This window comes from Bombus affinis, unplaced genomic scaffold (genome assembly GCF_024516045.1).
Source record: "Bombus affinis isolate iyBomAffi1 unplaced genomic scaffold, iyBomAffi1.2 ctg00000075.1, whole genome shotgun sequence".
Lineage (NCBI taxonomy): Eukaryota > Metazoa > Arthropoda > Insecta > Hymenoptera > Apidae > Bombus > Bombus affinis.
This window is the reverse complement of record NW_026108825.1, coordinates 476,754-498,666: the sequence shown is the minus strand read 5'-3', so window position 1 is coordinate 498,666 and position 21,913 is coordinate 476,754. Positions and strand designations below refer to the sequence as shown.

Sequence of the window (21,913 nt, the reverse complement as noted above, 5' to 3'; positions counted from 1 at the left end):
TCTACATGAATAATTAACTGGGTAGAATTAAACTAATCTACTATTATTCTTGCAAGCCACAATCAAAAGATTCATCAGCTTACTAACACGGAAGGGATAAATATTTAATTGTACTTCTTGTGGTTATGATTCATACATCTTGAAAAAGCCATCTGCTACCCATTGTATTCCGCGTCTAAATATATATAATAAATCAAAATGAATGTCCAATAAGTTGGAAATAAATTGCGACAAAGCTGGAATGGTAAAAACTAACAATCCATGAATATTCCGAATATAGATGAGAAAAATCTTTCCTTCCTTCGTCGGGATCCTTTTTTTTACATTTCGATTTCCCGTCAATCGGAAAATGTTGCTAGGACCCCATGTCATTTGTATCCCGGCAATATATCGAATTTATTCAGACTGTCGGATCGCGCGTATAAATCTGTCGCGAGCGAACATCAGAACATCCGGTACTTTCTCCGTCATCGATTTCGCGTAGAATGTAAGTAGGTACGATAACGCACGAAAGCATCTGAGGGCCCATCGTAGAAAATTTGTCTGGATATATATTATGACAGTTTTATTGTCTTTACCGACTGTCGTGGTTATATTGATAAAATGTATTATATCGTACAAATACGCAGACATTACTCTTTATTATCACATATAATATAGAAGAATTTAAGTCTCCTAGAAATGTATAATTATTCTTGTATAATACAATATATTTTTATATGATATAGCGATTTCTGTGAATTGTATGCTTGAAATAAATATCTTGTAACTTCTATACATGTTTTTTAGTTTGTTACATATATTATCAATATGATCATAATGGTCTAGTAACGAAATTTCAAAATTTTTTCTATCACACACGTAATACGTTCATAAAAATCTCTAGTGTATTTTCGAGCTATCGCGGGGAGACGCGGTCGTTAGAATACGCGTCAACGGGAGTCGTAAATTCCCGTTACGATTAGAATGATCGACACCACGAATAGTTCGATCCCCGTATTTCGATTAAGATAATAGGGGTGATTCAGGTATGATAACACTGTGGCTCACAGAGTTAAAATATATATTTCCAACACTTAGTATACACGATTGAGTAGATATAAACACTTAATAACTTATCACGCTGCGATCATATAGATATGAAAGTAGCACGGTATGAGACTTAATGTTAGAAGTTAGGCGTTAGATCTTTGACAGTGGTAGGAAATTCTGAGAGATATAGGAACGGTGAGAGTTATGCAGGAACTCTAGTCACCGTGAGAGACGATGGAAAACACTGAAGCTTATTCTAATGTGAATACGGAGGAAAGCTTGGTATGGGTGTGCCCTTTGAACGAAGAACGCGGATTCGTTGCTTACATTTTTAGTTAGTAAAGTGAGGGCAATAATCCGCGATGTCGATTGGTTGGGACCAATGTTAGGAAGGAAGAGAGGAGGAAGAAACCTCCTACCAACTTGGGTCCTAGGCGACATTGTTTACAGGGAAACTCAGATTTTTCGTTAGGTATATCTCCGCTTTCTTCGTAATTCTTAAGAGCACATAATAAACCCAAGGACCTTTCTAAAAACCGGCCGAAAACTCTTCTGGAATTAGAAAGTCTTTTCTGGCAAACAGATGTGCTTAGGCCATGTGTGCGAACAATGCAGCTAGAATTGCAACTTTATAGTGGGTCCTTGGGCCTATGGAGTGTTAGAAGGACGGCAGGTAGACCGCTGGTTGGCAAGCCGCGCGGGATGGCGTGCAGATGTGTTGCGCGACAGAACATCTAGAAATATTCAAATATTTTCATAAATAATTTCTAAAAGAAGCACATGCTATATGAGACCTTGAATCAGACGTTAAAATTCCGTTGTTCTGGACACGTAATCGTGGACCAATAGCGAGTTCGATTATAAACGCGCTTATTTTCGTGGATATCGAGCTTACTTTATGATATATGTAGCTATACATCTTGATCCATGGACAATTTATAGCCGGACGGAGAATAATCAAAGATTAATGCGATCCATACGATATCATCTGTGAAAATCATAAATAAATATTTTCTCGATTATAGTGTTCGAACGATCATGCTTAAACAAAAAGAAAATGTGTATTTCACGATTAACACTGAGAAAAAAGTGCAACACCATAATTGAGTGTTCGATCATACGACGAAATTTGTACATCCCGCATGAAATTGCAGAAAATTCGCTTAATCTACATTTTTTATTATAATATTCAATACAAAACGTTCCTGTTAATATCCCCCTTTTATCTCGAAATTCATCAGAGACGTCCGTATTACAGACGAAATTTAGCGAGTTAATGAGGGAATCTTTTTTTCGCAAATTGAGTGAACGTTACACAGTATGATAAAAGGACGTGGGATGTGAATTCATCACGAATAATTTTAATAGATTTTTCTGTATCATAATCGCGGATTGTTTTTATTTTAATTTTCTCGATAACAATGAATCCTGATAAATGTTTTCCTAATAATTTTACTATATGCTCGATGCCGTACAAATATAATATCAAGTATTGTTTATTTTATCGCTCTCACCTATCGAAATGTCGAAGGCGTCGTTTTCAACGAAACAGATTTTCAAACGTTTCCCATATATTCGTAGAATTCAATCAAATTTCGCAAAATTACAGAAAAATATTCAAATAAAATTTCGATAAAGGGTTTTCAACGAAACAGATTTTAAAACGTTTCCCATATATTCGTAGAATTCAATTAAATTTCGCAAAAGTACAGAAAAATATTCGAATAAAATTTCGATAAAGGGTAGATTGAATAACACGAGTACAATTGACCGTGGAAATACAATACAATAAAATACACGTGTATATTTTTAATTTTAATTTTCGGTTATTTCAGGTGATCCTAACGAGTGTACCACTCACGTCTGTTATATTCACATTCGATTCATGGCCGTGGGGACAGACAGTTTGCAAATTATCGGAGTGCGTCAAGGATATTTCAGTCGGTGTCTCAGTTTTCACTCTGACCGCGTTATCAGCCGAGAGGTAAGTTGTCAAACCCAGTTACGGTTGAGGAAATTGTTGTCTCAGGGATAGGCTGGTCGTCCTAACTTTAGTGAAGTTCCGCCCCATTAATGGACCAATCGACTCTTTAATCAGTAATCGAAATGAAATCTCAAACGTCCAATTTCCTTTTCGCTATTAAGAAAATCAATTAATTTACATTAATAAGAAAGTTCAACGTTAAAATAAAGTATAACTGAAGAATTCATTTAATCAGACATCATTTAATCTTAACCCTGCAATACTGCATTTATAAACAATCCAATTAACGCTATATTGAAAATTACATATCATTTTATTAACACAACGCTTATTTCCAACAAACGATACGTTGCTAAATAATTTTGATTTCTTCCATGTCAAATAATTATCAGGATCTATCTGCATATTTGAATTAGTATCGTTAGTGACGTTTAATAAAACAGAAGGCGTTAAACACCCTTGTCCAATAGTAATAAATTTAGTAATAAAGCAAATAAAATAAAATAATAAATAAATTGTAAAACAGAAATCTATATATAATCTAAGATTTCTATCTTGCCAACATATTAATATTACAGTTGGTACATTTGTTGCACGAGACAGCTCGGAACGTATAAATAACAACCATTTCTCAACAGTAATAAATACACGCACAACAGCCATCTGTAAATGAAACATTTAAGTGGGGTATAAATTACTCCGTTCTATAGTATTTCAGGGTTAAGGTTTCAATAAAAATTGATTTACAAATAAAAGAAAGATATGCTCGTGTTGCATCGTAGGTACTACGCGGTCGTAAATCCTCTTCGGCGCCATGTAGCCGGGATGAAAGCAGTACCATTGGCGCTACTAATAGCTTGCCTTATTTGGGTGCTGGCGATTGTTTTGTCGATGCCTGCTGCTCTCTTCTCTGACGTGATGGACGTCGACATAACAACTAACTCCAGCATCCACATCTGTAACCCTTTCCCCGTGGAATTGGGTGAGTATCTCACACGCTGAAATATTGGACATTTCTCCGTGTTTTCATTTCACACCCACGAAGTCGTATTAATTTATTTCTCGTTCTGAAACGCAGGGGCAAGCTATAGGAGAGGGGTGGTGCTGTTCAAGTTCCTGGCCTATTACATCATTCCCCTATTCATCATATCAGCATTTTATTTTCAAATTGCACGACACCTTCAACTGTCCACCAGGAACATGCCCTGCGAATTATCTGCAATGCAGCGGCTGGAGCAAATTCGATCACGCAGAAAGGTAGAGTGAATCGATATTATTATGAAATTATACAATTTTCAAGTAAATCTAATTTTGACACAAAAGTTCTATATTTGGTATACAAATATTTGGTATACAGGTATACCAGTGAAAAGGTGTAGAACAGAGAAATTGAAATTGCTACCTGTATGATATTTTTATGAAATTACGCTGCTTATATATGCAGTCAGCTTGGAAATAAATTTAAATTGTAATAAATTGTTACTTAGACTGTGATGTAAATTGAGTTACAGCTATAAATTATTTACTTTGAAAAAATTTCACGCTCATCATGTACCCGAGTAACAAGGTGCAAGAAGAAGCGGAATTAATTTAGCGCAAATCTCGAGTCGATGGTGCAATTGTTATAAACTATACTTTACTTACGCAATCTTCGATACGATCAATAATAAGATTATGTAATACGACCTTAAGCCAATATACGGTTAAGCATCGATGAAACAAGTCTAGTCCAACAACTAGAAGAAGGCGTTCCATAACTTCCGGGATAGAATGCTAATTATAAATCATTATAGATCGGGATATTCTCTGGCAATATCTTTAGCATGTAATCCAATTTCACTTTCCGTATTGTATTTGAATGAAAAGTGACGGTCGATCATCTTAAAGTACATCGACGTATCAATGACCAATGAAGTTTCTTCAACGAGCCAACTCTACGTCTTCCTCGTTTCTGTTGTATATAAAACAATAATTTATTTGAAAACTTCGTACACAATTTAAGATGAATATCGTTCGCATATTTGATCAAGTCTTTCGACCAATTATTATTTCAATCGAAATGTATTCCTTTTTATGCAACGTGAGTACAATGGCTTGATCTAATACACCAAGTCAGTGTATTAAAATACTCGATAACAGAAAGTCTTTGTTGTCTGATTTAAAAATCACTTCACAGGCGGCTCGATATTCTGATTCACTTCGACTAATTCGATAGAAGGTGGCATCGAAGCGTGTCTAGCGAAGATACGACAGAACCTTCAATAACCACGGTTCTTACTTCTACTTTTCCAATGTTTTCATCCGTCAAATGCATTCAACCGTTCTCTATTCCATTTTGATAACAAAGAGCCATTTCGTAGTAGTAATAACGGTAGCTATGTTTCGTGAAAATAGAGTTTCGAGATTAATACAATTTCATGGAACAATTCGGACAAATAATATAATCGATTGGCCTATAAATACAGCGATGACAAATCACCTCTAGATAACGGCTGAGAATTACGCCTGGACGAGAGATTCGATTTAACTACTATCCGCTGGCAATCCATACCAAGACACGCTGTATGCGAATCAAAATGATCCATTCGCTCGAACGACTACGAGTTATCGCCTCTTTATTTTTCGTAGATGCTAGAACGCCTGCACTCTTCCCAGATTTGTTCCTCGGCTGTGAAAAGACTATTTCTCTTGGCGACGTTTTCTTCCAGCTAATCTCCATTTATCTTTCTGATAAAAAAGACTTCTGCGAAAGAAGTTAAATATCGAACTTGAGAATTTATTTAACGTAATATTTCAAAAGTTGAGGCAAAGGCGTATTATCTAACGACAACGGTGTCGAGACGTTGAAAGCATATTTACAGGATCAATTGAGCGATGACTAAATCTGCTAAGGTCGCGGTCGATCTGAGGCAGATACCTGCGAAATCTTATTATAGATATTGTAGTATCGGGAAAAAGGGATAGGATTAGGATAATTTAGATTTGTAAAATTCTCCTAATACTATTTATTTAAGATAAGTAAAAATAACAGAGATTAATTGGACAGAGAACGATAAATGTTCAACTTGAACTAAAACACAAAAGCATTCTATCCCGGAAGTTATGGAACGCCTTCTTCTAGTTGTTGGACTAGACTTGTTTCATCGATGCTTAACCGTATATTGGCTTAAGGTCGTATTACATAATCTTATTATTGATCGTATCGAAGATTGCGTAAGTAAAGTATAGTTTATAACAATTGCACCATCGACTCGAGATTTGCGCTAAATTAATTCCGCTTCTTCTTGCACCTTGTTACTCGGGTACATGATGAGCGTGAAATTTTTTCAAAGTAAATAATTTATAGCTATAACTCAATTTACATCACAGTCTAAGTAACAATTTATTACAATTTAAATTTATTTCCAAGCTGACTGCATATATAAGCAGTGTAATTTCATAAAAATATCATACAGGTAGCAATTTCAATATCTCTGTTCTACACCTTTTCACTGGTATACCTGTATACCAAATATTTGTATACCAAATATAGAACTTTTGTGTCAAAATTAGATTTACTTGAAAATTGTATAATTTCATAATAATATCGATTCACTCAACCTTTCTGCGTGATCGAATTTGCTCCAGCCGCTGCATTGCAGATAATTCGCAGGGCATGTTCCTGGTGGACAGTTGAAGGTGTCGTGCAATTTGAAAATAAAATGCTGATATGATGAATAGGGGAATGATGTAATAGGCCAGGAACTTGAACAGCACCACCCCTCTCCTATAGCTTGCCCCTGCGTTTCAGAACGAGAAATAAATTAATACGACTTCGTGGGTGTGAAATGAAAACACGGAGAAATGTCCAATATTTCAGCGTGTGAGATACTCGCCTAATTCCACGGGGAAAGGGTTACAGATGTGGATGCTGGAGTTAGTTGTTATGTCGACGTTCATCACGTGAGAGAAAAGAGCAGCAGGCATCGACAGAACAATCGCCAGCACCCAAATAAGGCAGGCTGTTAGTATCGCTAATGGTATTGCTTTCATTCCGGCTACATGGCGGCGAATAGGATTTACGACCGCGTAGTACCTACGATGCAACACGAGCATATCTTTCTTTTATTCGTAAATCAATTTTTATTGAAACCTTAACCCTGAAATACTATAGAACGGAGTAATTTATACCCCACTTAAATGTTTCATTTACAGAGTGATTTGAGTGGAATAAGACTTTTGTGTTTTAGTTCAAGTTGAACATTTATCGTTCTCTGTCCAATTAATCTCTGTTATTTTTATTTATCTTAAATAAATAGTATTAGGAGAATTTTACAAATCTAAATTATCCTAATCCTGTCCTTTTTTCCGATACTACAATAATGAAACAAACAAATATCTTGTGATGTAGTTATGATATTAGCAAACAATTTTTTAAATATTGTTTTTGTAATGTAAAGAAGGCAGAACCGTACAAAGTATAGAATCAAAACATAATGGACGTAGAAATCGATATTTTTACTGATTTTGATTTTTTGTTACTATCATAGAAAATAATAATTCTTTAAAATTGGTTTACAAACCGGAATCGATATGTAACAGTTTTCGTGCCTCGTTCTGCCTTTTTACGTTTTTACAGTTAATTCAACCAGACACAAAGTTAACACCTAGAACTTTTCGTCAGGTGAGTCCAGCAGCGAGGAAGACCTGACAAATGAAGTTCTTCGCAAAGTGTTCGAGAATCTTCCCGGAACACCCGACTCCGTTGAAACAATCATGAACCGAGTGACTAACAGCAAATTAAATAAGCCTCAATTCGACGCGATTCACGGTAAAAAGATTCAACTGTTGGGTTATGACACCTGTCGCAGAGCTACAGTGGGGTTCATGAAGAATGTTGTTCCCGAAACGAAATGGGATGTAAACTCGAAGTCGTCTCAATCGAATTACTCTGCCTTTCGTCTGGGGATTTATTCGAGGAACGAGCCGAGAATGGCGCATTGTAGAACTGGTTTATGGAAAAGTACTTCGTCTCACGACCAGGAGATTCAAGACAGAATGCTGAGAAGCTTGGACCTCCATTTGGCGAGTAAACAAAGAGATTATACTGCCAAATTGATACTGGGGATTATACTGCCAAATGGATACTCGGGCATTTAAAATGGATACTGACGGGATTTTATTGAATCTCGTCGTTTCTCATTGAAACAATGGTGAAACTTTATGAAATATTTGTACTTTTGCTGATTTTTTAAGATTTGTGGTTAAGACTTTGTCTAAGCTTCCATCAGGGTCTTGAATAGTAAACTGCGAATATTTATTCAAATTCATATTTTTATGGATACTGCTGAAGGAATGCAACCTAAGCAGAAACTTGCTTTACTAAATATTCTAACGACTACTCTATTTTGCGTACTTTATATATTTTTGCATATTACGTACGTTCATAAGTTTCTCACAAATGCATGTTCGCAGTTTACTTGATAATCACTTTTTATCTAGTCAAACTTATTCAAAGCTGTACCTGTTTCTATTGAATCATTCTAGTCATACACACGAGTCATTGAATGTTAATTGCGGAAGTTATGTTAGGCCTACACGGCCTAGAGTCTCCTACCGCTCTCACAGTATTCAGAAGTCCGACAGCTCCTACAGCTCTCAAGGGCCTAGAGCTCCTATAGCTCTTCTTCTCTCATCTAAGAATAATCCTTCTTTTCGTTATCTGTATCTTAATCAACGGCGTTACTACTTTGTGTGATTGTATAAAGTGTTGGAAATATACATTATTATAACTCTGTGACTCCCAGTGTTATACCGCAACAACTACCCCGATTATTCTAACCGAAATACGGGGATCGAACTATTCGTGGTGTTGATTATTCTAATCGTAACGGGAATTTACGATTCCCGTTGACGCGTATTCTAACGACCGCGTCTCCCCGCGATAGCTCGAAAATACAATACACAATTAAAAAACAAACAAACAAAGGAGTTTAAAAGGTATTAATACGACTTAACATTTAGAACGCTGTATAATTTTTTATGTCGATTCCCGCATAGCAAAAGAGAAAAGAAAGAACGCCAGAATGTTCAGCAATGAATGGACTAGATAACTTGTGCCATTTGTATACTTGTATAGAAAATTAATTTGCCCTCTGCCGTACTTAGTTCATCTCAGAATAAATTAGTTCCGTAAGGCTTATTTATTTTTTATTCTATTCACATTTTACGAATCCTCGAGCTTGTTCTGGATAAATAGATTGCTCGGAGATTTCCACGTGATGCCTAATAAAATATTATGCATGTTTATGCGGTCCACGAGATAGAATATAACTCTAAGTGAAACGTAACAGTATATCGACAGAAGCAGGCACCATTCGATATCGATTTTTTTTCTTTCTTAATCGCCTCTGTTGATTATTTCTCGCGCTTTCCTTCGTAGAGAAAAATACTTTGCTCGAATGTTTGACATTTCTTAATGAGACCGTAGCACAGTATACCGCTAATTTTGTGCGTAGAAATATACATCTATCGTTCGAACACTCATACACACTCGAAAAATACAATATTCGTTATTTCTTTGTTAACAATGATATCAGGTCCGTTTTATAGTCAAACTTTATATAACGCTACGATATAGTATCTTTCAATTGTACTTTACAGTAATAAAAATCCTAATATCGTCCAAATCTCAAGGCTTACAATCGTTGTGCTAGGAACTAGGCAAACGAAAATACATAAATCTAAAATTCTATCACCTATAAATAGTACAATACTAAAAAAACTGTCTTTCGTGTGTTCGTTGTATATATTATATCAATATTTTGAAATAGAATTTAATACGAAAGACATGTTTCGCATTCCTACAATTTAAAAGATTGCCTGTCTTTCTGAATTTTACGATGTACAATTAAAATATTTCTTGCGATAGTCATCTGCGACATATTAGAGTTAATGTAACATTTGACTTGTATGTGATTATTAAAATTAAACTGCTTAAACATAACGTATAGAGGGCTCCAGCAGCAGGATACTAAATTATTGCCAATGGGAACAGAATCAACGAGGAAAAACATGACAATCGGAGTACATCCCGCGAAGGTAACGGAACTCGACGATAAACAAGTCAAAGTTGAAACGACCTAAGTTTCTCGGGATTCATGAGAAAATTCATGAGAATATTTCAGAAATAAATTTCCAGTATCGATAACGATTATTTGAATTTACATGTCGTTTCTTTCACGCGATCTATCCAATCTATTTATCTAGAATTGACTCCGATATCATCATCTTCCGTCTCATCGAATCTGTATTTCTTAAAGATACCTTAAAGCGATCTACTTATACATATATACGTACTAAAAATATATTCAATCCATACTTGCATGATATTTCAAATCTTCATCCCCTGCCTGAATTCAAAAGCAAAAATATTCCAAGAAGACATCACTGCTGAAAGCTCCAGGGGTTACAAACAAACAGACATCGAATTTTCGACGTGATCGTGGATCTCCGAGCGGTTTCTCAGTGTTGTTGTACGGGAGTGGGTCCGCTGCCAAGATTTCGCCAAGGATCCGGTATGTCGAAATGTGCTGGGACTGTGAGCAGAGCATCGTCCGCGGTTCTGTCCGCGCTACAATTATTCGGCTTCACGCGAATCGTGTTTACGCACTCTATGGGTAACTTGAAGAAGTCCACCTTGTAATTGTAACCCTGGCTGCTGATTCGGATGACGGTATGCAGTGGCACCTCAGCGTAAGGCACCTCTTCCGGTTTTTTATCTGTGAAAACGCCAATGATGCAGCGCAGAATAGCTTGATGAGACACGACCAAGATGTTGTTGGATCTCTGTAATTCAGCAATAACCGGTTCCACGCGGTGCATGGCGTCGATGTAGCTTTCTCCCCATGGATAACGATAGCGCAGCTTATCTTGATCGCGCCATGCAAATTCCTACGCAAAAGCATTGATTTAGAGATCTAGAAGGTATATACGCTATCTATGTACTATATACTAAAGTATATAGACTTTTGCCTAAGTCATGGAATGGTTCGTACATCGAGGTCCTCAAAGCATTAAAACCTAGCTTATGCAAAGTCAGGGAACAATGGCTGATTTTAAACATAAGCTTTAATAAAGTAGACCTGCGATATAATATTCAAATCATGGTATGATTTAAGTTTCGTTATAGTACACGGTTAATAAGTACACATCAACTTCGTATTGTAATTATAATTGTTACGCCGCGCAACACATCTGCACGCCATCCCGCGCGGCTTGCCAACCAACGGTCTACCTGTCGTCCTTCTAACACTCCATAGGCCCAAGGACCCACTATAAAGTTGCAATTCTAGCTGCATTGTTCGCACACATGGTCTAAGCACATCTGTTTGCCAGAAAAGACTTTCTAATTTCAGAAGTGTTTTCGGCCGGTTTTTAGAAAGGTCCTTGGGTTTATTATGTGCTCTTAAGAATAACGAAGAAAGCGGAGATATACCTAACCGAAAATCTGAGTTTCCCTATAAACAATGTCGCCTAGGACCCAAGTTGGTAGGAGGTTTCTTCCTCCTCTCTTCCTTCCTAACATTGGTCCCAACCAATCGACATCGCGGATTATTTCCCTCACTTTACTAACTGAAAATGTAAGCAACGAATCCGCGTTCTTCGTTCAAAGGGCACACCCATACCAAGCTTTCCTCCGCATTCACATTAGAATCAGTTCGCTGTCGAGTGCCGAAGCGTGCAGACGTGCCTCTAGTGCCCAGTGAAGTTCGAAAACAACACGTGTCGCCCAACCGTCGAAAGTGAACACAACGTGCTCCTATCTTCCCAAGTGTTTCCTATCCGCCAGAGAGAAGAAAAGCCTACGCACCTAACCCCAACCCGATCCCTGCCGCATAGCCTCACGACTAGTTATTCATATTGAAATAGCTAGCTCGATGATGGCCCAACAATCACGACCAGGCTCGCCTGTCCAAACCCATCACTACCCCGCGCTACTCCCCCCGTGGCAGAAATTCTGCATATCCCCCCGTGCCAACGACGCCAATAAGGCGAAAAAACGCAAAACCGAACCAGCAGACACAAACTCGAACGAACATCCACCAACGCAAATTAACACCCACAACAGGTTCGCAATTTTGGAATCCACCAACGATGCCATGGAAACCGCAGGCTCACCACTTAACCACCACGCACAGAGACGCCCCCCTCCCCCACCAATATTTATTAACGATATCATCGACATCCAGACAATGACCAAGTCCTTAGAGAGAGATATCTCCAAGGAGGACTATAACCTGAAGATAACCAACAATCAGGTAAAAATTCTGCCTACGAATCCAGAAGCTTACAGGAAGCTCACCAAGACACTCAGGGCCCTGAACGCCAACTTCCACACCTAGCAACTCAAAGAAGAAAGACCTTTTCGGGTGGTGCTACGAAACATCCACCACTCCGCAGACATCGACGAACTAAAAATAGAACTATCGAAACTCGGCCACGAAGTCACCAATGTCAGCAACATAAGGCATAGAGTCACAAAAGACCCGCTATCCCTATTTTTCATTGATTTAAAACAGAAACCAAACAACAAGGAAATCTACAATATCAGTCGCATAATGAACGCCATCGTTAAATTTGAACCACCGCAAACCAAAAAGGAGATAGTCCAATGCAAAAGGTGCCAAAGATATGGGCACACACAGAAATACTGCAACCACACCTTCCGCTGCCTCAAATGTGCAGGTACACACCCCACCGACCAGTGCAGGAAATCACCGGAAACCCCAGCGAAGTGCATCCACTGTCAAGGTGATCATCCTGCCAACTACAAAGGCTGCTCAGCCTACAAAACTCTGTACTCAAGCAAATACCCCAAACTTAGAACAAAAGAGGAAAATTACCAAACACCCAGCTCGCCGAAATCCACCGTTATCCCAATCCCCCCAACCAATCAAACACCCGGCCCTATCAAACTCACCACTCCCTCAAACTCCTATGCCCAAGCGGTACAAGGCACTCAAAATAAACCAAATAGCCACAGGGATCCTCCCCAAAATAGTGCCCCCACCTCACCTAACACAGACAACGTCTCTAGACTTGAAAAACTAATAGAGAAACAATCAGAGCAAATAAACAATTTGCTATCGCTATTAACAATCATAATGGAAAAATTAATACGCCCAGACACAAAATAAAACCAAGACGCATAGCTCTGTGGAACGCCAATGGTCTAGCGCAACGCAAACTTGAGCTAGAACTCTTCCTAAAACACCAGCTAATCGACATAATGCTCATATCTGAAACCCACTTCACCGACAAAAACTACCTGAACATAAACGGATACAAGTTCTACCATACCCAACACCCCAGCGGAAAGGCCCACGGCGGCACCGGAATCATAATCAAAGCAAACATCAAGCACTACGAACTTCCACCATTCCAGAAAGACTACCTCCAAGCAACAAACGTAGCAATAGAAGACTATCATGGTACAATCACCACCTCAGCTGTATACTGCCCTCCCAGACACTCCATCGCCAAAGAATACTTCGACCACTTCCTGGACACCCTGGGCAACAGATATATAGCCGGAGGAGACTATAACGCTAAACACACCCAATGGGGTAGCAGACTGGTTACAGTAAGAGGCAAAAACCTCCTCAACAGCATAATAACCAACAACCTCAACTACCTTACCACATACGAACCCGCACACTGGCCCACCGACACAAACAAAATACCCGATCTCCTTGATTTCTTCATAACCAAAAATATCTCGCCAAGACACGTCCAAATCAATTCCTCGGCCGATCTCTCCTCTGATCATTACCCCGTGATAGTAACAGTCAGTTCAACCATCATCGAGAATACACCTAATGGCTCCATTCATAACCAACACACCAACTGGCAGCTCTTTAGAGAAGTCTTTACCCGCACAACTTCAGCCTCAACCTCACTAAAAACCAATGACGAAATCGAAGCAGCCACGGAATACCTAAATGCGAGCATAATAAACGCTATCCGCGTCTCCACACCGGCAAAAACGTCCATCAGCAATCACGAATACCCCCAGTACATATTAAAAAAAAATAGCAGAAAAACGTAGACTAAGAAGGATATGGCAGACCCATAGAACACCGGAGGACAAACGCAAACTAAATAACGCAACTAGAAAACTATCCAAAACCATAAAGAACTACAATAACGACCGTTTTCACAAATATCTCGCCAGCCTGTCCCCCACAGCCGACTCAAACTACTCACTATGGAAAGCCTCCAGGAAACTCACGCGCCCCCCCACAAATAATACCTCCAATCCGCCGCCCGCAGGGTGGATGGGCGCGTCGCCCTATAGAAAAAGCCAACATATTTGCTGAACACCTGACTGAAGTATTCCAACCCCATTCCTCCATAGCTGCAGCGGACGTCACCGAATACCTGCACACTCCCTTCCAAATGTCCCCTCCTATTCAACCCTTCACTTCTGCAGAGATCATAGAAGCAATCAGTCGCCTAAACCCCAAGAAAGCAGCAGGTCACGACCTAATAGGAAATAAAGCAATCAAGGAACTCCCCATAAAAGGGATCGCACTCATCGCATCAATCTTCAACGCCATCCTCCGCCTAGAACACTTTCCTAAGGCGTGGAAAATCTCACTAATCACCCTCATCCCCAAACCCGGTAAACCAATATATGAAGCCAGCTCCTATCGCCCAATCAGTCTCTTACCTACCCTGTCTAAACTACTCGAGAGGATGCTCACGAATCGTCTCCTTCCACTCCTAGAAGAATTGAAAACTCTCCCAGATCACCAATTCGGCTTCCGAAAACAACACTCAACAGTAGAGCAAATCCACCGCATAACCCACATGATCAGCCAAACCCTTGAAAAGAAAATATACTGCTCAGCCGTATTCCTAGACATCCAACAGGCATTCGATAAAGTATGGCATGAAGGGCTACTCTACAAGCTTAAAAAAATCCTACCCCACCCATACTACTCCATCTTAAAATCCTACCTTACCAACAGACAATTCATAGTTAAATGTCTAGGCGCCACTTCCGTAACATTCCCAATAGAATCCGGCATACCGCAAGGTAGTGTCCTCGGACCCCTACTATTCTCCATCTACACTGCCGACTTACCCATATCAAACGAGGTAACAATAGCAACATTTGCCGACGACACAGCACTATTAGCTACCCACGCAGACCCGGCAATTGCCTCATACACTCTCCAGCGAAGTCTCGACTCCATGGAAAAGTGGTTCCAAAAATGGGGTTTTAAAATAAACGAAAAAGATCCTCCCATGTAACCTTCACGCTCCGAAAACAAACCTGCCCCCAGGTTACCATTAACAACACAATAATCCCAAGCAAGGACTCCGTAAGATACCTGGGCATGACCCTGGACAGGAGGCTAACTTGGAAAGAACATATCTCGGAAAAAACAAAGCAACTAAAGGAAAAACTAAGAAAATTCTATTGGCTCACGGGCCGACGCTCCAAACTAAACATACAGAACAAAATAACCCTCTACAAAGCCGTAATAAAACCTGTCTGGACCTACGGAATCCAACTATGGGGAACAGCAAGTAACTCCAACATTGAAATACTCCAACGCTTCCAATCGAAAACGCTAAGATCCCTATTAAATGCACCCTGGTATGTTACCAACGAAACAATCCACCGAGACCTCAAGATACCTACAGTCAAAGATGAAATACACAAGTCCAGAAGCAGATATAGCACAAGAGTCAACAACCACCACAACCCACTAGTCACCCAACTACTGGACACGACGGACCAGATCCGCAGACTAAAAAGAAAATACCCACTAGATTAAACCCTTAGTCCTACTAGAATCAACAATATAAAGCTATTATAATCCATGTCATTGTATCACGCCAAATTAAGTTACTGAAAATTCTCAACGAGAATTGATTGTAAATATTCTAATAAATAAAAAAAAAAAAAAAAAAAAAAAATTCACATTAGAATAAAACTTTAGAGTTTGATCGTCTCTCACGGTGCCTAGAGTTCCTACATTTCCTACAACTCTCACCGTTCCTGTATCTTTCTGAGTTCCTTCATCATTTCTCAAGGTGCCTACACGGCCTAGAGTCTTCTAAGGCTCTCACTTATCCAGAACTCCGACAGTTCCTATAACTCTCAAGGGCCTAGAGCGCCTAAAGCTCTCCTTCTCTAATTCAAGACTAACTCTTCTCTCGTTATCTGTATCTTAATCAACGGCGTTACTACTTTGTGTGATTGTATAAAGTGTTGGAAATATACATTATTATAACTCTGACTTCCAGTGTTATACCGCATCAACCACCCCGATTATCCTAACCGAAATACGGGGATCGAACTATTCGTGGTGTCGATTATTCTAATCGTAACGGGAATTTACGACTCTCGTTGACGCGTATTCTAACGACCGCGTCTCCCCGCGATAGCTCGATTAAACATGGTCCTTCGAGCCGGATACTGTGTCAAGTGAAAAGTGCACGCCAGTGACACCCACTCTCATACAGTGCCACGTGAATCCAACACAACCAGCAGCGGAAGCGTTACCACCCCAGCGAGGTCAGTAACGTAAAGGGTCGTCACCTTTGAAGAGGTATAATTCGGTGGTTGAAACGCAACCACACAGCCTCCTGCCACAAAGTGGACAATCGCCAACAGAAGTAAGTTCAAACGATTTCATTATCAATTACATAAAAAATAATGGCAACCGGAAACGAACTTGCCGTCTTGCGTCGACGCCGGAGCTACTATATCGCCCAGTTTACACGCCTCGAAAAAAAACTCGACGACATTGAACAATCAGGCTGTTCGGAAGAGATCGACTTGCTTCAAATTAAAGAACGTCTAGAAACCGTCGAGAAGGAACTCCGTGCATTACAACACCAGATCGTAACTTTAGACGAGGGAGAGATCGCGCGCGGCAGTGAGCTAGCGGAAGAATACGAAAGACTGCAACTCCGAGTAGCCAAACAATTAATCAATACACGACGAAGTATACCGTCACAATCGACAAGCGGCGAATCAGCCGTCGGCCGCGAGTCCGCGTCGCTTAAACTCCCGGAAGAACAAACGCGCGGTCTCGAGATCAGAGAACAGTATAACGATATATGCGATCGGCTAAGACGTAACCAACGTACAGCACGACAACCCCGGTCATCGAGACCGGCACACAATGGATCAGCCACTGGTATCAAATTGCCGCGAAATGCTTTGAATCAGCCAACCTCTCACGATCCACTGGACCGGAAGGAAGTGAATCCCATCCAGGACAACAAGGATCAACCTCCGCCGACGGAAACCATCGCAGTAACTCGAATGGCGATCCCGTCGCACACCACGCGGAGCTCAGCGCGTGACACTCATAACGTGTCACCCACACGCGATCTGACGACAACCACGTTCCCATCGTCAGCATCGCAACCATCTGATTCAACGCCACAAAACGTCTTGAATCAGTCCATCACTCGAGATTCTCTGGATCGGACAAAGCTGAATCCCGTCCAAGACGACAACGGTCGTACTTCGCCGACGGAAATCATCGCACCAGCTCAAATGGCGATCCCGTCGCATACCACGCGGAGCTCACCGCGTGATACTCACAACATGTCAACTGTCCGCGATCTGACGACCACGTTCGCAGCGTCAGCATCGCAATCATCTGATTCGACGTTACACAACGTCTTGAATCAATCAATCGCTCGAGACCCTCTGGACCGGAAGGGACCGACTCTCATCCAAGACAACAACGGTCGTATTCCGCCAACGGAAACCATCGCATCCACTCAAACGGCGATTTCGTCGCATACCACGCTGAGCTTACCGCGTGACACTCATAACGTGTCACCCACACGCGATCTGACGACAACCACGTTCCCATCGTCAGCATCGCAACCATCTGATTCAACTACACAAGATGTCTCGAATCAGCCGAATGCTCCAGATCTGCAAGACAGGAAGGAACTGAATCACGTCCAGGACAAAAACAGTTATACTCCGCCGACGGAGAACACCACTTTACATGTTACACCTGACATGGACATCATATCGGAGATATGACTCCATGACCTAACGCGAAGAATTCTCCATCGCCACGGCGGCGAGGAGCCACGCCTGCGAGTAACCCAAATCGGGATCATCTCCACGTTATTACCACTATGACTAATCATTTAATTGTTAGTAGTTTTCAGAACGCGCCAGCTGATTTCAACACTTGTCCACTAAGCCCACAGAGCACTACGTGGGACAAATCTCTGATTCTGTCTCTTGCGGATTGTTGGGCCACGCCGGTACAGCTACCAGCCATCAGCGAGAAGGCGCGATCCGGATGGGTCTACGGGGGGAGCCTCGTCCCTCAATCAACCATGACCTCCTCCACGCTTCCTCAGCCGAAACAGCAACGAGGATGTCCAAATGACATGCAATACTTTCACGAATCTGATGTTGCAGAGATACCATACAAGAAAGGCGAAATCTGCTCCAGGTCTTACCACGATACAATCCACGACATGTGGGACAAGATAGCACAATTGGGGCAGATCATCGGGGGGAGCTCAGTCCACCAATCAAACACACAACTCTGCGGCGTGTTCGAATCTATACCATGCATCACCGGAGTTTCATTCAACGACACCTCCTGGGGCAAACTATTCAAGGACACCTCATGGGTCGAGGTGTTCCACGATACTGCATGGGCCGAACCGTTTCACGATACATCCTGGATCGTGAACTTCAACGGCCCCTTAACGCAACGGCGAACCAGACACCAGGACAGACGGGTGTCCTCTACGCAACGGCTTTTCGGTCGTATCATCGAGCTTACCCTGGCGACGACGGCCTCATCAAGGCAACTACGAACATCGAAGAAGGCAGATGAAAAGCGCATCTCCATACAGATATGATCTACCATTGGGAAATCGGCGAGATGTATAACGACACCTCCAGGTCTGAGGTGTCCTACAATACTTCGTAAGCCGAGCTCTTCACGACATTTCTGGATCCGTGAACTTCAGTGGCAACTTTCTTGGCAATGCCAAGAACCACGGCGGTCCAGACTACAAGGCAGTCAACGGTCCTTCGACGCAGCGACGAAGCAGTCTCCAAGACAGACAAATATCCTCAGCGCACCGGCCTTCCAGCCGTATCATCAAATTCCTCTTGGCGACCACTACATCCTCTGGACGGCCACAGTACACAGGGCAGCAACAATCAACAAGGAGGCGGATAGAAGATTTAATCAATTTTATCTCTACAGGTTTTTGATCGGTGCCCTCTCAACGGGGGGAGGATGTTACGCCGTGCAACACATCTGCACGCCATCGCGCGCGGCTTGCCAACCAACGGTCTACCTGTCGTCCTTCTAACACTCCATAGGCCCAAGGACCCACTATAAAGTTGCAATTCTAGCTGCATTGTTCGCACACAAGGTCTAAGCACATCTGTTTGCCAGAAAAGACTTTCTAATTCCAGAAGTGTTTTCGGCCGGTTTTTAGAAAGGTCCTTGGGTTTATTATGTGCTCTTAAGAATAACGAAGAAAGCGGAGATATACCTAACCGAAAATCTGAGTTTCCCTATAAACAATGTCGCCTAGGACCCAAGTTGGTAGGAGGTTTCTTCCTCCTCTCTTCCTTCCTAACATTGGTCCCAACCAATCGACATCGCGGATTATTTCCCTCACTTTACTAACTGAAAATGTAAGCAACGAATCCGCGTTCTTCGTTCAAAGGGCACACCCATACCAAGCTTTCCTCCGCATTCACATTAGAATAAAACTTTGGAGTTTGATCGTCTCTCACGGTGCCTAGGGTTCCTGCATTTCCTACAACTCTCACCGTTCCTGTATCTTTCTGAGTTCCTTCATCATTTCTCAAGGTGCCTACACGGCCTAGAGTCTTCTAAGGCTCTCACTTATCCAGAACTCCGACAGTTCCTATAACTCTCAAGGGCCTAGAGCGCCTAAAGCTCTCCTTCTCTCATTCAAGACTAACTCTTCTCTCGTTATCTGTATCTTAATCAACGGCGTTACTACTTTGTGTGATTGTATAAAGTGTTGGAAATATACATTATTATAACTCTGACTTCCAGTGTTATACCGCATCAACCACCCCGATTATCCTAACCGAAATACGGGGATCGAACTATTCGTGGTGTCGATTAATCCAATCGTAACGGGAATTTACGACTCTCGTTGACGCGTATTCTAACGACCGCGTCTCCCCGCGATAGCTCGATTAAACAATAATATTCATTTATCCATGTTCTAAAACTTCGTTCAGATTAATCAGACTGATTGAGTTCGATCTAGCAACGTGAAACATTGTGATTATATTCTATCTGCTATGTACTTGACTGGGAATATTTCTTTGAACTTCAACGCTCATTCTCATTAGTCAAGCAAATATTTCGTGGATGTAAATGGATAAATTTGCATACAACTGAATTTTAATCAGTTACAGACTGTTAGCGCAGACGTTAAGTCACTCGATACTTTTCCCCAGTGGCCAAGTATTCAATGCTTGAGTCATCCGTGAAGATTTATGTTATTATTCATTTTCCAAGATACGATTGAAAGTTGTTCGCTTAGAGAATTAAATTGACAAACCTAGTAGATAATAAATATTCCATATCTAGGATCCCAAACTTATTGAAATACAAATTATAACTGCATTAACTAATCAATCACTGGGAAAATTTTGATCAAATACTAATGTTAAATGTGTCAATTATAGTACCATGTTTCTAACATAATACTGATACAATTAGATTAATTCAAAAAGCTTATACCCTATAAACCCTATATACTCTATATACCCAAAAAGCTTATACCGTTATACCCTATAACCTACAATGATAACTGTTACAGCTATCTACCATTTACTACACAAATAAATTAAAGCTCTTAGAGCTAGGGATTGATAAATTCAACCGATTGAAGGCTCGTTTAAATACAGCCAGAAGATTAGGCAAGTAGTAAGTGAAACCGAATTTACACATTTTTCGATGAATCATCCTTAAAAGTATAAATTATCTTCACTCGCTATTTCACTTTGGTCAACAACACCTTAAACGTAATTCAATGCAAGCAGTGACGAAATTTCGAGGAGGAAGACGCGTTTGATCTGAAATTACCTGCGGATAATGCTCCTGCATGTCTTCATAAGACAGCCCCTCACAGATACCGGCGTGGAGTTCGTTGAGTGCTGTCACGTGTTCTTGGGGCGATTCCACGCCACGAGCAGTCGCGATAGTCCTTCGAAGGCGACTAGTTAGCACGCGCAGGTCGGGAATACGCATAGCGTTGAACTTGGTGGCCAACGCTTGTGCATATCTCTCGCCACGTGCGCTTAAAACTGCGTCACCACCAACCTTACCCAATACGTTGTACTCGCTTTCGCCGTGCTGTAATCAAAAGAGAGAGGGAGAGCTTTAGTTTTACCAAATCGTAGAATATTCTGATTACGTTCAAAAAGAGAGGCGTAGCAATGATAAGATTACGATCAGGCGAGAAGAAATTACTTTTGGAACCAAACCCTGATAAGATAGCAAGATTTTAAAAATACAATATGTATGTTTTTACGTATGCGTATACGTATACGTATGCTTTTAAAACATGTTGTGTGTAAACAATTGAGGACTCGTCATGCTAAATGAAGTGCTCAGTTATGTATGTTAATCTTTTTAATAATTGCAAGCGCCACGACCTGGCTCAATTGTCCTTGACTCAGCTTGTAATCTAAGAACAAACACGTTTCTTCATTATCGTTATCATTATCACTTGTCGAAAAATTCTTATAATTAAGACTAAAGACGCTAAGGCTGAGCTTCTAGGATTAGAACATTTGAGATGGGGATTAAACGATGACAAATGTAAAATTTGATGGATTAC

General features: G+C 40.7%; 2 protein-coding genes and 2 long non-coding RNA genes across 5 annotated transcripts in view; 1 reads left to right on the top strand and 3 right to left on the bottom strand.

Moving 5' to 3' along the window:
* The window catches only part of LOC126927110 (uncharacterized), a 332,444-nt gene that overhangs the window by 192,369 nt on the left and 118,162 nt on the right, over positions 1-21,913 (top strand). The window lies entirely within an intron of this gene.
* The window catches only part of LOC126927119 (6-phosphofructo-2-kinase/fructose-2,6-bisphosphatase-like), a 129,440-nt gene that overhangs the window by 105,442 nt on the left and 2,085 nt on the right, over positions 1-21,913 (bottom strand). The gene's annotated exons all lie outside the window — the stretch shown is intronic.
* Positions 1,375-15,984, bottom strand: LOC126927152 (uncharacterized). The gene is made up of 2 exons (XR_007715224.1): positions 13,528-15,984; positions 1,375-1,766 (listed from the first exon to the last, which is right to left on the bottom strand). It is a non-coding gene; the product is annotated as an uncharacterized LOC126927152 (long non-coding RNA).
* On the bottom strand, positions 6,007-11,690 carry LOC126927142 (uncharacterized). Its single transcript, XR_007715214.1, has 2 exons — positions 11,238-11,690; positions 6,007-6,507 (listed from the first exon to the last, which is right to left on the bottom strand). It is a non-coding gene; the product is annotated as an uncharacterized LOC126927142 (long non-coding RNA).